The sequence below is a fragment of the Callorhinus ursinus genome, unplaced genomic scaffold (assembly GCF_003265705.2).
Source record: "Callorhinus ursinus isolate GAN/ISIS: 27379988/994484 unplaced genomic scaffold, GSC_fseal_2.0 scaffold64, whole genome shotgun sequence".
Classification (NCBI taxonomy): Eukaryota; Metazoa; Chordata; class Mammalia; order Carnivora; family Otariidae; genus Callorhinus; species Callorhinus ursinus.
Window position 1 is genome coordinate 18,542 of NW_027397126.1, and position 16,694 is coordinate 35,235.

Sequence of the window (16,694 nt, forward strand, 5' to 3'; positions counted from 1 at the left end):
CGCGGGGAAGCCTGCTTCCCCCTCTCCTACTTCCCCTGCTTGTGTTCCCTCTCTCACTGTGTCTCTCTCTGTCAAATAAATAAAATCTTTAAAAAATAAAATAAAATAAAATAAACAAATCTAAGCCAGGACAGCCCCCCTGAAATTGTATACCATATGTGTATAAAAGTACTTTTCTGTGAGGAGAGTCAATAGATACAGTTAAATTCTCAAAGAGGTGAAAGTTCTCTGTATGATAATAAGCCACCACAGAGCCTAGGTTCTTCCAAATGCAGAATAAGTCAGTTTGGGGTTTTACTTGAGTTGGGCTTATCGTATAAGGAAGGTCAGCCCATTCTCAATCCTGGCTTGAAGGGCATAGGAATTGTTTTAGGCTTAGTGACTTGAGCCTGTAGTAGTAACTGAGATAAAGGGAGATTATTTTGGATCCTAGAACATAATGATGCAAGATACAAGATTTCAGACTGTATCTGGTGCAGAGAAACACATTTCCATGATCACCGTCTCTCAAAAGGACCATCTACTTCAGCTGAAATTGGTCCAAAGTAAAGTCCCTGCCACCTGGTAGTCGTCTGATCACTCTGGAGACTGGTGCCATATCAGGGGCTCCATGTTGGCCTCTGCTTCTGGCAGATTGGGCACTCAGCAATGGCTGTAGTGAGATCAGCCTTGGTGAGTGGAGGCCCATGTTGCTGAGTATAACCTCCATCCCTGCCACTTGGCCACTTAGTTCTGGACCCCACTGGGTTCTGACATGACTGCTGGGGAAGAGGCTGATGGGTTTTTACATAATGGGTCCCCTAGCCAGCAGATTATTAAACCTCCGCTCTGCTGAGATTATTCTTTACTGATCAGTCTCCTGAGACACATTTATCTTTACATTCTATGCTCACCTGGACACATCTATCCACAGACCTCTTCCTCATACCTCTTGGTCACAGTTCTTCAGTTGTGTTCCTTCAAAGTTCCTGACCATTCAGCCATTCAACTGGGCATAAAACACGCATCAATATAGACTGGTATCTCTGGCCATCTCTCCTTTCAATCAAAATGGACAACCAGGTGGCCAGCTCAAATTTCTGCTCTCTGGAGGATTTCCTTTAACAACTTTCCTATAGGGCTGTCCCAGAGAGGTACTGCAGGGCAGATGCTGTCCCTTCTCAGCTTGCACAGTAGGTGGGATTCTAAGTATACCCCTTCAAGATGCCAGTCTTCTAGCTATTCAGGCAAAAACACTAATACGAGTACCACTGTGGTGGGTTTTGCAGATATAGAGAGGCAAAATGCTGGAGCAGTCTGGAGGATAAAATATCCTGCTCAGACTGACATTGGATACACTGTAAGAAAAACACGACATTGTGAAGTTTTCTTTTAATGTTTATGAGGAGGCTTACATTTCGTCATATAGTTATGTTTTCATTAATTTGCAAAGATTTAGTGGACAAAAAGGTGATGCCACTGCATATATAAAAGTATATATATTTTTTATTTTCCCAAGTTCATTAATGCTGGAGAACATTCCAGTTATGACTCTCATGACTTATTATTCCTTCCAGAAAAAAAATATTGTACCATTTTCTTGAAGAATACAACTGAAGAAGAGAATACAAGGATTTATTTATTTATTTATTTTAAAAGATTTTATTTATTTATTTGGCAGAGAGAGACACAGCCAGAGAGGGAACCCAAGCAGGGGGAGTGGGAGAGGGCGAAGCAGGCTTCCCGTGGAGTAGGGAGCCCGATGTGGGGCTTGATCCTAGGAGCCTGAGATCATGACCTGAGCCGAAGGCAGACGCTTAACGACTGAGCCACCCAGGCGCCCCGAGAACACAAGGATTTAAATCTGAAACATCACTCAACATCAACAATGATATTTGTTCATGTTTAGCTCTGCAACTTAACAGCAAGGAAATTTTACATATGGAATTCAAAAGACTCCCTCTGTGCAAGCTATCCCCTCAGGGGAAATCTACACAACTCTACTGGCAGGTGCTATAATGGGGCTTAACGAAAAGTAGGCGATGGATAGATTCATTACAGTCTTGGTCACAGGTGGTTGTGCACAATTATCTAGACACCATATATTAGTTTACTTCCAGGGGAAAAAGATTTTGTAAAGAATATGCAGTCTAATTTCTTGGATTTATACTTAGATTGAAATGTAGTATGTAGGAAGATGCACTTATGAATTGGTAGAGTAAGAACTTCTGAAAACCCATTGATGCAAGAAGGCAATGAGAATACTGGTAAACATTGTTAAGGTTTCAGAACTCTGGAATTAACCAACGGGCTGCAAAAATCAGAACAATGCCTATTCAAGAAAAATGGCTAAATCACAATACTAACCACAAGCTTGGTGGTGTTTCAAACTGCCCTCTTCCTATGCTCTCTTCTGCTCCACAGTAGCCTTGAAAATCAAGACTCACAGCTGTGGTTGCTCTGTGAAGCAGCAACATATCAGCCAATGAAGGGGAATAAATAGATTTAGAGCTTCCCCAAAGCTCCATTTCCAGACAGTTGTTACCATTGGATGCGCCTGTCAACTCCCCCCAAAGCACCACACTCAAGACTGTGCATAATTCAATAGTCTGACAGCTCACTCCGTGTGTTCAGCCCTGTTGACCTTATGGTGCCAGGCAGCACTCCTGTAAGGCAGTTGAATAGTAGGGATGACGGTGGTTAATATTGTCTTGCTTTGATTTTACGAACAACATTTCTAATGTTCCTCGCCCGAGAATAATGTGCAAAGCAAATTTGTGTAGACACCTTTCTACGAAATGCTTTAGATTTTTTTCTCATGAATATTTGCTGTATTTTATCACATGTATTTTATACCTCAACTAAGAAGATCATATGATCCTCCTCTTTTTCTATTAATACAGGGCACCAGCTATTGATTTATTCCTTCTCAGCTCCAAATTCAGAATTCTAGCCTGCCCAGTTGAAAAATGTTCTGGTTCTTTAAATGTATTTTCCTGTGGCTTGTGTGACCGAGTTCTGCCTGGAGGGGGCGCGTGAGACGTGGCAGGAGAAGACTTGCTTCCTGGTCCTGGGCAGCTGGCACAGCAGGCTCCTGGGGGGCATGAGGCTTCTCCAGCACCAGGCTCCCCACCGCACACAGCTTCTCGGGGACCAGGCTGCTGCAGGGCAGCGTGGCCAGCAACACCGCAAGTCCCGCAGCTTCCCTTACACCTCCCGGGGGCAGTAATAATGACTGTCTTCGGGCCAGACACTTCCGTGTGCACAGCACTCCCAGAATGCCTAGGGGGCTTATATCCAGAGATTCCCGGGGGGGGGGGGGCGCGTGGGGGTGGGGGTGACGGGACACCTTTCTATCAAGTTCCGCGGGAGAGGCACCACAACCTCACGGCCGTTGCGTGAGTTGTTTCCCGGCTCCTGGAGCAAAGTCAGGACTTTAACCCTGGGAGTGTGGATTCTTTTCCCTGGGGGGCCGGGGGGGGGCCTCTCTGTGCCCCGGGGGTGCCTCTCCCTTGGCTGCGGTGTCTTCCTGGGGGATCTCCGTCAGCTCTGTGGAGACACTTGGTTGGGTTCGGATCTCAGCACAGGGGGAGGCCTTTTCGGGGCCGCTCATCTCCGCCATGTTGGAGAAGAGGCTGTCCTTGGTGGTGTCTTGAGTTCCGTGAGGGACTCTCCTTGTGTCATGGTCTCCGCACCGGTGGGGGGACGCGTCTTTGGGTGATTACGTCAGTCCGAAGTGCGGGGCAGGCAGTGTTTCCTGGCGCTCCATTCAAGGTCTGTGAGGGGGAGGTTTCCTCGGGCGCATCACCTCAGCCCTTGGATTCGTCTCGCTGCGGGCTTCGACCTCAGCCTGTGAGAGACTCTCCTTGGGGCTTAGCTCAGCACGAGGGGGCACTTTCCCTTGGGGGCTGTGTCTCAGCCGCGGTGGGGCCGGGCTTGTCCGCCGTTGTGCGGGCCCGGGGTGGGGCCTCCTCCCGGTCCGGGGAGACCTTCCTGGGGGCTCTGTCCCCTCCGACGGGGGTGCTGTTCCCCGGACGCCTTAGGGTGACCGTGAAACTGTGCGCGGGGGGCTCTGCCTGAGTCGTGGCAGGGAGAGAACCTCACCTTCCCAGCACTGGGCCTTTGGGCTCTTCCTTGGCGCTCCCTCCGAGGTCTGGGGAGCTGAGACTCTTCCTGGGAAGGGCCATCCCTGCCCCGAGGGGGGCTTCGGCCTTGAGCGCTCTCTCTCAGCCCTAGGTGAGGAGGGATATGGGGCACGCCAGCGCCCTGATGGAAGGGGGCTACTCTTCCTCGGCTCCCCTGACTCAGCCATGGCTGGGGGGCATTTCGGGGGCTCTGGCTCTGGCTCTGCCTCAGGGGGTGGGTTCTCCCGAGTGTGGTGTGTCGCAGCCTCTGGGTGAGGTCACCGTTGGCGGCTCTCATGCACTTTGGGGTGGCTTGTTCTTCCTCGGATGCTCTGCCTCCGCCTGGGGCGGAGTAATTTTCAATGATTTGTGAATCTCGGTCTTGCAGGGGTCCTGTGAGTAACCTTTCAACTGTGATCTTGGTCCTCAAGGTGGGAATCTGGGGCTGACAATATATGAGAGTTGGTAGCATCCTAGACTCCCAAACCCTTGCCACATAGGCAGTCTTTCATCTCAGTCACGCTGGCGGGTGTGCGGGAGCCTCTCCTTACGTCTAAATGTGCATTTTGTGCTGATTAATGTGCTTCCTTGGCCGTTCATGCATGTGTTTTAGGAAGAGCTTTTCCTGTCCTTTTCCCCACATTTTACTGAGGCATTTGTATTTAAAATTGATTTATGGTGCAACATATATTTACATTTGTGTGTATATATATATATATATATTTAAATATAGAATTGTCTCTGTCTTCTGCTGATCTCTTTTGGTTTGTCCCTCTATTCTTTTTTTTGCTAAAGGAGAGAGAATGTGGGCACACCAGCGTGGGAGGGAGGGGGAGGGGGAGGGGCAGAGAGAGAGGGAGAGGGAGAATCTGGAGCGGGCTTCCCACCCAGCATGAGCCCAATGTGGGGGCTGGATCTCTACCACTGTGAGATCATGACCTGTGAAAAGTGAAATGCTTAACCAACTGAGCCATCCAGGTGCCCCATCTCTCTCTCTCTCTCTCTCTCTCTCTCTCTCTTTAAGATTTTACTAATTTATTTGAGAGGGGCAGATGGAGAAGCAGACTCCTCACTGAACAGGGAGCCCAATGCTGGGCTCCATCCCAGGACCTTGGGATCATGACCAGAGCCGAAGGTAGCCGCTTAACCAATTGAGCCACCCCCAGGCAACCCCCAACTCACTCTCTTAACAGTCTCTTTTTGATGAACAGAATTTCTCCGTTTATGTCTAATCAGTCTGTTCCTCATGGTCAGTGCTTTTATTCTTTTCAAAAGCTTTGCCTACTCTAAAGCCATGATGCTAATAGATCCTAAGTTTCCTTCTAGATCTCCTGTTCATCAGAGATCAATGTTGTAGGGACGGGAAGGGGGTCAGAGCAGAGGTGAATTTCCACATAGGGAGCCGGTGGACTGACTGAATGGACCTCAAGGGTTTGCAAGCCCGGGTGTCAGTAATCCAGCACCTGCTGTTCCCAGATTGATGTCTAGACTTTCTATCTTGTCCCACTGGAGTATCCGCCCACCTTTGCTCCACCACCACAGAGTTGTCATTGCCCCTCATTTGCGGTACATCTGCTGTCTGGCAGTGTGCAGTCTTCCAACTTGGTGCTGTTGCTTAAAGACGGTCTCAGCTATTCTAGGCCCTTTGATATCCATATACTGTTTACTATCAGCTCTCCTATTTCCCCACAAAAGTAACAGGATGGGTTTTCTGGATTTTAAATTAAATTACTTACACTTTAAATATGAAGAAATAATTATTCTGGGCAGAATGACAATCATCACTTAATAACGAGTCTTCCAATCCACAAGGTATGGATTTCTCTTCATGTACCGAGGCCTTTGCTTTCTGTCCATGAGGTTTAGGTTTCCGTGTAGTGCCTCAGCACACGTGCTGTCAGGTTTGCTCTATGGGTTTTGAGGCTTTTCTTTCTTTCTTTCTTTTTTTTTTAAAGATTTTTTATTTTTAAGTAATCTCTACACCCAACTCGGGTTCAAAGTCACAACTCCAAGATCAACAGTTCCACCATCCCCTGACTGAGCCAGCCAGGGGCCACGTGACGTTCTTGACACTGTTCTAATGATATTTTATTTTGTTTTTGTTTTTAAGATTTTATTTATTTATTTGAGAGAGAGGGAATGAGAAATAGCACGAGAGGGAAGAGGGTCAGAGGGAGAAGCCGACTCCCCGCCGAGCAGGGAGCCCGACGCGGGACTCGATCCCAGGACTCCAGGCTCATGAACTGAGCCGAAGGCAGTTGCCTGACCAACTGAACCACCCAGGCGCCCTCTAATATTTTAAATATCTTTTTCTAATTGGTTTGTTATTACACAGAAATACACCTGGTTTTGATTCTTGCTCTTTCCCCAGTTGCTTGGCTATTGTATACTGACTAATTCTCAGTATTTTGCATCTTTTTGACTCTCTATGTACCAGAACATGCGAAAGTGTGAACAACGATAACCTCACTTCTTCCTTTCCAAATGTGTACTTATTATATTTTACTGTCCGTTTTCAGTTCCTCCAGTATGTTCTTGAAAACACAGTGGACACCCTTGTCTTTTTTAAAACTCAAGAAAAAAAGGGTTGGGCCTGTCACCTTTAAATACAACACTTGTGTACATTTTTGGGGGAGGGGGAGATAGCCTTTCTTAGGTTAAACAAGTTGCCTTTCATCCGACGTCGCTGATGCTTTTTTACCGTGAACAGGTATCCAACTTCGACCCGTTTTTTACAATGGCCCCGTGACTTTTCCTTGGTTTTCGCTGTGCACGTAGCACACGACACTGATGGATTTTCCAGGGTGAAAGCAGTCTTCCTTCCAGCAATACACCCAACAACCACATGCCCTTTGGATTTTTGTGTCCTGTTTAAATTCATTTGCGAACCCATCATTTAGGAGTTGTGTGTGTATATTCAGGAGAGAAATCCGGGTTGTTGGTTGTCCTTTCTTCCAGTGTTTTTGGTTGGTGTTGGTAACATGTTTATATTGGACTCAAAAAATGAGTAGGAACTCACACCATTTCTCCTCTGCTCTGAAAGTGTTTGTGTAAGACTGGTATTCTCTCCCTCCTGAATGTTTACAGGACTCCTCAGGAAAGCCTTCAGGCTAGGGAGGCTTCTCATTTGGTACTAGACCTTGTACCACATACAGGAGCATTCAGATTTTCTGTTTCTTCTTGGTGAGGTTTGAAATGTTTCATTGTTGTCGAAAAGTGTCTCTTTCATGTCAGTTTCCCAATTTGCTATAAAGTCATTCTGGGTGTTCCTGTCTTTCACAGAACTCGCTTCCAGATGCAGGGTTCCGTCTCCGGCTTGGTTGCTAGTATTGTTCACCTGTGGCTAAAAGGTCCTCGATAATCGTGCCAGGGAGGCTCCTTAGTCTGTTCAGGCTGCCATAGCAACATGTCAGAAAGTGGGAAGGTGACAGGGACAGAAATGGGTTGCCCTGGGCTGTGGAGGCCGGGAGACCAGGACCAGGCAGCCGGCACCAGGACGATGTAGAGAAGGTCCGAGGCCTAGTTCAGAGTCGGGCGCCCTCGTTCTGCGCTGCGGGAGGGCTCTGGGTCTCTCTGCAGCCTCCTTTCTGGAGCACTAATCCAGTTCAGGAGTGGGCCACCGTCTGGACCTCAGCACCTGCCAAACGACCCTGATGCCTCCCAATACCAGCTTCCCCGGCGGTTTGGATGTCAGCACATGCTTGTGGGGAGACACGAGTGTCAGAACACAGCATAGCTCTCACTCTCCTTTCCTGGGATTTTTTGTAGTCTTTTTGCACCTTCCTCCATGGACAGACCTCATTCATTTGCAGCCGTGTTACCTTTCTAAAAGAATATAAACCTCTAAGTTTTCCTCTCTGTTCGCCATTACGTGTGTCGCACAGATTGAGTCATGCGAGTTTTCCTAGAGTTCAGTACTAAGTATTGATCTGGAAGTATGTTATAAAATTTTGGAGTACCTTTGTTGTGTTGCGAAGAAGTACTTGTCTAATTTCATGTGTTTAGAGAACTTGGTCTGCCTGAAACTACGGATTGGGGTTTTATTGACAGGGTTGCCAATGTCTGCCTGCTGGAGAAGAAATTATATTCTGATTATTGGGTACAGGATTCTATGTGAGGCCATGATCAATTCTATTGAGGGTGGAATCTTCCAATCTATGCATTTGCTATCTGGGGCCGGAGCCGAGCAACTGGCACATTCTGATTGAAGCCCCGTAGAGCAAAATGATTGGTGGAGGTGGACATGTGCACGAAGGGATTCCGTCAGAGCAAACCTTCGGACTTCTTGGGGGAGCGCTAGGGAAAGATGTAAGTGCATTCTCCTGCTACGCAGGCCTTGAGTAACACGTCACTGAGGAGCCCTGGCAGCCACTTGGCAATCATGAGGAGGAGCCAGAACTGGGATGAAGTGGCTTCAAAAAAAGCAGAAAGGAACCTCGGGAAGAGACCAGACCCTTTGTCATGTTATTGATACAGGATTCGGCTCCTTTCATGCTAATCTCCACTTAGCTGTTGGCTTCTTGCATCGTTTTAGCCAAAACAGGAGAGGTTTGCGCTCCTGTGATTGAAAGCACCTTTTGCAAAACAGCGTTCACCGTGGCAAGCAAAGGAGCACACACAGGACACATTTGGAAATCCACAGAAATCGTACCAGCCGGCAACAACCACTCTTCACATTCAGTATGCCCAAAGCCTGGCGTCTCCTCAGAAAAACGCAACGTTCTTGGTAGATGTGGATCTTAGTGTGGAGACAAACGTCCGTTTGCCAACGCTCCCCCAGACTGGCCAGACTCCACGTTTAACCACTCAGAGCCTGCAGAGCCGCTGTGAGGGGGAGAAGGGCTCCTTCTGCACTTCTGTAGACAGGTACCATGGAGGATGCCCGGCCGGAAGCCTGAGAAACTAAAGGAGGGGCGGCCCCTGGGCTGGCCTGGACTCGGCTTGGAGGACCGATCAGCCTCCCGTGCTGGTCAACCCTCATATGCTCACATGAGTCCAGGCCCCGATCTTCAACCGTCTGGTTCTAATGCACTGAAAATTTGGCGTGTCAAGTGAAATGCAATGGAACTCTTGCAGCTGAAATGTTACTAAGGGAGTTTGCAGGGCACGATAGTTCTCCGAAAAAGTGGATCCACACCCGGTAAGGTCACAAGACACGGACAGAGACAGAAGCATGTCAGTAGTGGGGTGAAGGAAGTACCCGCGAGCCGACCGTACTGCTTTTCTCCTAGTCCCTCCTGCTTCGTGGTTCCTTGCGAATGTGGGGAACACAGCAGTTGGGGGCTCAGGTCACGGATATCAGCGCCCATCGGAGCTCCTTCTGGCCACTCTTCACGTGACCTGCCCCTTCGTCGTCTCATCGCTTTCACGAGATGGTCCTCTGCCGAGTAAAGGCATTTTGAAGACGGATGACACTGCAGGCTGAGGGCTAGGGAGCCGGGCGAAGGCACCTGTTGCCGGGCCAGCCACCCATCCTGGAAATCTCTGTGCCTCGCGATTGCTCCTGAGCCCCACATCGACCCTTCCTTCCCTTGTCCCTAGTTTTTGTCAGAATTCTGCTTTTGTTGGAGTTCTTCAGAGAATGTGACCTCCTGTTGACCCCAAGGTGGCTCGGGCCATCGGAAGGCCCTCCTCCCTTCCCCTGTCCTTGAATGTAAGTTCCTCTCCGTCCTAGGAGCTGTTACAAGATCCCAGATTCAGGAGGAGTGCTGTTGGGCCCATCTGGACGGTGCCTGGGATGAAGCCCACGTAGGCGACTATATAAACTTCTAGGGTTCTGGCCGGTTGTGCACAGACCTCCTCGTGGGCCCGCCCAAGACCCGCCTGGTATGTATGTTCCTTGCTTCTCCAACCTGCCAGGAGCCATGCGGAGTGGCCTGCCTCTTTGGCGGTCTGTCCTTGTCTACCCGGTAAGGGGCCGGTGGCTGATTTTACTCAGATGCTCCGCAGGGAGCTCACAGGCGCCAGAGGCCAGGAGAGCAGAGACGTGGGTCCGGAGAAGGGGGCATCCTTGGCGCATCCCAGGCTTGGCCACAAGGCTGTGTGTGGGGAAGTGCGGACGTCCGTCAGATGTCTGGGGACACCCCGACAGCCCCAGGCGGTCTGATGCGCTCGTGGGGGGAGCTGCGGCGGGTCCCCCCGACAGAGACGGGGAGCCCACGGCTGCGGGGCCGGCCGGCCTCTGCTGTGGACAGATGGGCCGCCAGCGGTGCCCAACGACAGGCCGCAGCTCGGAAAGCAGGGTGGAAGAAGAGCTGCGGGTAGAGAAGGGGCTGCGGGGTGCACCTCTGCACGGGCCCGGGGTGGTGGAGAAGGCGGGACAGCAAGGTGGCACCTTGGAGACTTTGGGCGCCTGTTTGCAAGGTTCCGGGCCACTGGCTGCCTTCGGATTCTGGTCTAAGTGCTGGGACGCCGCCTGACAGCCGCTAAGAGGGAGGACTCGGGAGTCAAGAGGAGGAGGCCCTGGTGACGGAGGGGGACAGGGACTGCGCCCCGTGCCCTCTGACCCCTGAAACAAAGTAAATCCTAGTGGCACAGCCCCAGGCCGGGGGACCCCCAGCTGGGGAAAGTGCTGGATGATGGCTCCTATGCTCGCCGAGCTCACTGACAGAGGGGCCCATCCCAGCCACAGGCCAGGGCATGCCTGCACCCGGGAATCCGTGGCTGTGGGATCCGGGCCGATGGCTGCTTGACAAGGGGCCCAGGCCCTAGGCAGTGACAAGGGGGGGGCCCAGAGCCCTAGGCAGTGACAAGTCAGGGATGGACGCTAGGGTGCGGACACTGTGAAGCTGAGGTGGATGATCATGAATAAGCCCTCGTGAGGTCAGGACATGTGCAGAGACATTGGGGATCGCCCACCCGGCAGTCTTTGCTGTTTCCCACACTCTGGCTCCTGAGGCGCTGGGACTCCCGGCCATGAGGAAGCCGATGCCCTCGCGGAGCCCTAGCCACCGCCCCTGCGGCACACCCAGCAGATGGCGAGCGAGGGCGGGCTGACCACAGCGCAGCACCAGGCACGACGGGACCGGACCAACAGCGACTTGGTTAATGCAGCAACAGCCTGCCCTGTGCGTTCCAAACTGTGTCCCAGGCAACTGCCCTGGGACCTGGGCCCATCTGCCCGAGTTTCCGACGGGTGACGGGGTGGCAAGCGATTGCACGCACCCGTTGGCTCCCACGGAGGGTTCTCCATATGGCCCGGTTTGTGCAGACAACCCATGTCTCCTGATGCCGACTTTCCCCCACTGGGCAAACCGAGACCGCCCTCATGAGGGGACCGGAGAAGCCGAGTACTGTGTCCACATACCCTCATCAAACAGACAGTGATCGGGGTCACGGTTTAAGGAACTGGGCCAAGGAACATGACACGGAGTGGTGGTTCCCAACCGCTGGAGACCTGTGGGCAGCAGGAAGGTAGAACAGAAGACTGGGAGATTAAAGCAGCAGATTAAATTGTCAACAGTGAAACCACCTTGGTCTGGTGGACTTCACAACTGTCCTAGGTTTAGGTTAATACATTTGGAGGACCACGAAGGAGGGCCTGTTTGTTAGCTCATCCCGAACTGGGAACCCCTGCCGAGATACCCAGCATCATAAAGCTATGGAAGTCTCAGGACACAGCCCTTGTTCTGACTCTCCAGGTGGATCACTGTGCTTTGCTACTCAGGACACCAAGCCCCATGGGGCTGGGAGAGGCGTGATCATCCGGAATTTGCCAAGGGATGTACACCAGCATGGGTGTGTTTCTTCTTAGCTGTTCAGGGAGGGGAAGCTACTCCATGCCCTCTGGGATCCCACTGCTGTCCTGAGATGCACTGTACCCAGACTGGAGCAGGCAGCATACCCGGGTCGGGGGCCGCACCGTACCCGGCTGGGAGCACGCACCGTACCCGGCTGGAAGCGTGCACCGTTGTTAGAAGGGAGAAGGTGTTTTCCTGCTCCGGGGATCCCGCTCCCAGTCCATCTCCTCTCGCCTGACAGTGTTGCCTTCCCTGACCAGCGTGTGCGGGACACACAGCCAGGTCACGTTCCCCGCCGCTGTGGCCACATTAGCGTGAACAGGTCAGGCCACAAGTGCGATTCTTGCACAAGGGGAGTCCCTCCCCGTACAAGCACTGTCTTTGTCTTTCCCGCCTTGGACTTCTGCAGCTCCTCTGGTGTCCGGTGACAGAATGGGCCCCAGATGCAAAGGCCTTTCTACAGCGTGGCCACCCCTAAGCGGCACAGGAAGCGAGCCGACTGGGCGCGTAGCCAGAGAGCTCGCAAACGAGCCTCCTGCATGCCGAGGAAACGCCTGGCTGAGCGCTCAGGACGCCTTGTGGAAGAGGGAAATGTACAAGGTTGTAAGAGCCAGGCCCGACGGGTGGGATGCTTGCGTTGTGTTTCAAGTTTTTATTTAAACTCCAGTTACTTACCATACAGTGTACTATTAGTGTCAAGTGTAGAATTCAGTGATGGCACATGGCCATACAACACCCAGTGCTCATCACACTCGGGCCCTCCTTCCTCCCTGTCACACACTGAGCCCGTCCCCATGCCCACCTCCCCTCCAGTAACCCTCAGTTTGTTCTCTGTGGTTCGGAGTCTGTCTCCCGGTTTGCCTTTCTTTTGTCCCGCCGTGTTCATCTGTTTGTTTCTTAAATTCCACATATGAGTGAAATCGTTTGCGGCTTGCCTTTGTCTGACTGAGTGACTGCGCTTAGCGTTCTGTTCTCTAGCTGCCCCGGCATCATTGCGCATGGCAAGATGTCATTGTCTCTGACGGCCGAGTAATAGTCCATTGTATATGTACAGCGTGTCTTCTTTTTCCACTTATCAGTCGGTGGGCATTTGGACTCTTCCCATAGTTCGGCTTTCGTAGATGATGCTGCTCTAAACATCGGGGTGCATGTACCCCCTGAAATCAGTCCTTTTGTATTCTTTGGGTAAATGCCTCGTACTGTAAATGCTGCTTCATAACGTACTTCTATTTCTAACTTTCTGAGAAACCTCCATCCTGTTTCGGAGTGGTTGCATTTTTGTCATTAATGGAACGTGTTTCTTAATGCTCCTCAGGAAGTGATGAGTGATAAAGCAGAGGAGTCCGCTGCTGGGCCCAAAGGCCAAGTGAGACGTCCTGGAAAACCCATCACTCCGCCTCCGTTTAAGAAAAGGCTGAGCATGCCGCTGCCATCAGTGAGAGAGGAAGGAGACGGAGCATCCCAGCCCGAGGGCTCAGCCATGTCCTGGGAAGATGGTGAGGATGGCTGTCCTCCCCTCCCTGACGTGACCCGACCCAGGGCAGCCAGGCCTCTGGCTCCTCCACGCCTCGGGATCAGTTCCCATCAAGGTCACCGGCTTTGGGTGATGCTGCCATTCCTTTCTCAGCCACACGGGACCAGGTGTTCACTCTGTCCTGCCTGGAAACATTCCTGGCTTCCCAAGCTCCGCACTCTCCTCGTTTCCTTCTCCTCCTTGAATTTGCCTCCGTTCTCCTTTCTGATCTTCTTTCTCTCCCCTTAAGACTGTCATTGTTCCTGAGTCCCACTGTTACACTGTCCCTCATCCCACACTGCCTCATCACTCAGCAAGCTGCTCCAGTAGCCTCTGAGCTCGCATCCTGCTTTCCCACTTGACCCCGTGTAGCCCCTTTGTGCCCGTGCACCCAGAGTGACCATGTCCACACAGGTATCGGGTCATGACATGCCTGTCCTGAAACCCATCCTCAACTCCCCCGAGCACGTAGAACGGAGTCTGAGCTCCCGATGCTGGTCTCCAGGCCCGGCACCCCCTGACCCTGTCATGGTTTCCTACATGCGCCCTCACCGTGTCCTTCTTGCTCTCTCTGCGTCTGTCCTTGGCTCCACAGCCCCGGTTAGTCCCCTCCTGGGGCCCTGCACGGCCCTCCCGGCAGCTGGACCTCCTCCTCTGCGTGGGCACAGGCCACCTCCGTCTCCTGTTCCTGGCTCTGCCCAGGGCTCACCTCCTCAGGGGGCCCTGCCCGACCACGCCTCACACAAGCTTCCCCTCCTGCTCTCGCTCACATCCCTGCTGACTTCCTTCCTTCCTAACACAAAGTCAAACTGTTTCATTCCCTGTGCTCATTGGGTATGCACCCTCTGACGTCCACAGGAGGTTATACATCCCAAAAGGAAAATGTTTCTTCTGCCTGGTTCACTCCTGACCCCCCGGCCTAGATGAATGAAGTAGACTTGTCAAACTTGAAAGAAAAAAATGCATTTTCTGAGACCCAAAAGCCAGATGAGGAAGATCATTTAGTGACTGGGGTTTCTAGTGATGGAGTGCCAATATCAGGCATCCTGACATCAAGTGACACGTTCAACTTTTCACCTTGTAGAGGGCATCAAGGGAACATTAAATCATGAGTTCCAGGGCTTATATATCTATCTGGTATATTTTCCTGGTATGAAATGAAATATTAGAGACTGTGGAACACATGGATGTGAGTGTGGGTTTGTTGAAATGCATGTCATTGCAGCTCCACCTTGAATTAGTTTTCCAGATGCACTTGTCCTTCACAGTATCCACAGGGAGAGAAGGGTAAGTGGTTGATCCCCACCTGATGGCTTCTGGTCAAATTCTGTTCTTCCAGACTTTATGAATATTGCAGGAGATGGTATTCCACACAGTCAGGTGGATTCTTTGTGTCATGACTTAGCCAGTGTCAGCAAGGGTGGGCTGATTCACAAACCTGGTCGTCATGCACTGGTGGGAGAAATCATTCCCAGTTGTCTTTTTGCAGATGACCCCAAAGTCACAGCAATGTTGGGAGATGTGCCAGATCAACTGCCAATACCAGTGAAAATCAATATGGAAATAAAAGAGCAATTAAAGAAAGAATTTCAACAGTTTGGAGGAAGTAAGTAGAATAAGAATTTCTGTCCACAAAACTCCAGGAAGTCTTTCCCATTCTATGAATCTGATTAGATTCAACTGACCTCTTGAGGCTCATCCTTTGCCAGAATTGGGTTTTCCGAGTTAAAATGGTTCCTCTTTAGTTTGACCAAAATGTCCCAGTAAACCTTTTTTTCTTGTTCTTTTGTGTTTCTTAATTGGTTATTGTGTACCAGATTCCACTGGTGGATATGTTTGGATGTCTGAATGGAAGCATGGAAAGCATAGGTACGCTGTAACATTGTAGCCATGGAATGATTGCTGAGACACCAAGATTGAGTTCAAACCCCTCTTTGTACTTCAGAAATATTGAAGGTTTATTTTTCTAAATATCTTCAGAACATGAGAGAATCTTGAAATTGCTTGAAGGAGTGCAAGGACCTCCAGAAGTGCAGAAAAAATTTGTTGTATATGCCATGAAGGAAGCGGCAAGGTGAGTGTAGGAGGAACTGTCCGGTATGTTTCACAGCAGGGCCCAGTGTGCTGCTGGGTGAGGGGTAGGGTAGGGCCCTGTCTGGCGTTTATCAAACCCTGGTCCTCACTCAGAGTTCATGTCATCCCCCGTTATTTAGTTCAATATATCTGAGTCTCTCCTTCTTCCAAGCTGAAGGAACCCTCTGTTCACACCAGAGTTTGAGGTGGGCCTTGACCCTGAACTGGCACTCTTTGTATTAATGGATTGTCCCTTACCACACAGATGTGTTTTCTGTTCTGTAAATTGAGCTTCTCTATGCATTTTCTACAGAGCCTCCTGCATCATGAATTCTTTCGGTATCTTTTGGTTAACGACTTATCTCTTTATTTTCAGATTTAAAAGACAAGACTTAATAAGTCACCTTGGGAAGGTACTAGATAAACTAGAATATGACCAGTTTCTCAAGAAAGATGATGGCTTCCCAGAATTATAATCCTGTTATTGCAATGATCAATGAGAAAGCAGAACCTGTTGGCTGTCCTGGAGTGTGACCAGATATTGTTGATGCCTCCCAGCATGAGTTAGCTAAGAAATTGTCTTCTTGAGGCTAAGAAAATGCACTGCAACTTTCCTGTTATAAGTTTCTGTTAGTAAAAGCTGGGCTTTTGCCATACGCATTTTGTTGAATGACTAATTTGGTGTTTTTGTGTTTGTTCTCCACTGAGTTTGGGGATATTATTAAGTCATCAAGTAAATACTATTACAGTTTTCATTTCTTTTGTGTGTTCTGTGTCTCATTGGCAATTATGACTGGGCACTGTCTAGCCATTTCTTATTCCCTTTTTCTGGGGCAGCCCCTCATCTGGTTCTTGTGCTTGTCCTGAGGGGATGACTCACACCTTAATTCCTGGAGGGTCTGGACCATTAGTTGTTCTGTCTGCATTGTGTTGTTGTAATTTTCCATTAACTATTCAGAAACATGAGAGTTCCTAGAAGAGCTTTATTTTTTTAATTATATTTATTTATTTATTTATTATGAAGTCCTTGTACATTTCACACATACTCCTTCTTAGGCCGTGTGTAGTGGCAATCCAGCTTCCTTTGATAGTCACATTCCATGTCTCCATGCCACAGAGGAACCTCTTTTTTGCTCATTGACTGACATAACATAATAAAATAAAATGAAAAAAGAAGAAATCCTGGGGCCAAAATGTTAAGAAGAAAAAAAAGGAGGGCACATATTGCAATGAGCACTGGATGTTATACGCAAATAATGAATCATG

The 16,694-nt window shown here is 50.1% G+C and overlaps 1 long non-coding RNA gene across 3 annotated transcripts; it reads left to right on the forward strand.

The window, feature by feature from the left end:
- The first annotated feature begins 3,297 nt into the window (after positions 1-3,297).
- LOC112815492 (uncharacterized) lies at positions 3,298-16,152 on the forward strand. Of its 3 annotated transcripts, none has more exons than XR_003205998.2 (5): positions 3,298-3,377; positions 13,158-13,338; positions 14,845-14,961; positions 15,336-15,429; positions 15,805-16,152. It is a non-coding gene; the product is annotated as an uncharacterized lncRNA (long non-coding RNA). The 3 variants fall into 3 exon arrangements; XR_012376103.1 differs by lacking the exon at positions 3,298-3,377 and adding an exon at positions 3,505-3,753; XR_012376102.1 differs by lacking the exon at positions 3,298-3,377 and adding an exon at positions 3,746-3,831.
- The last annotated feature ends 542 nt before the right edge of the window (positions 16,153-16,694 follow it).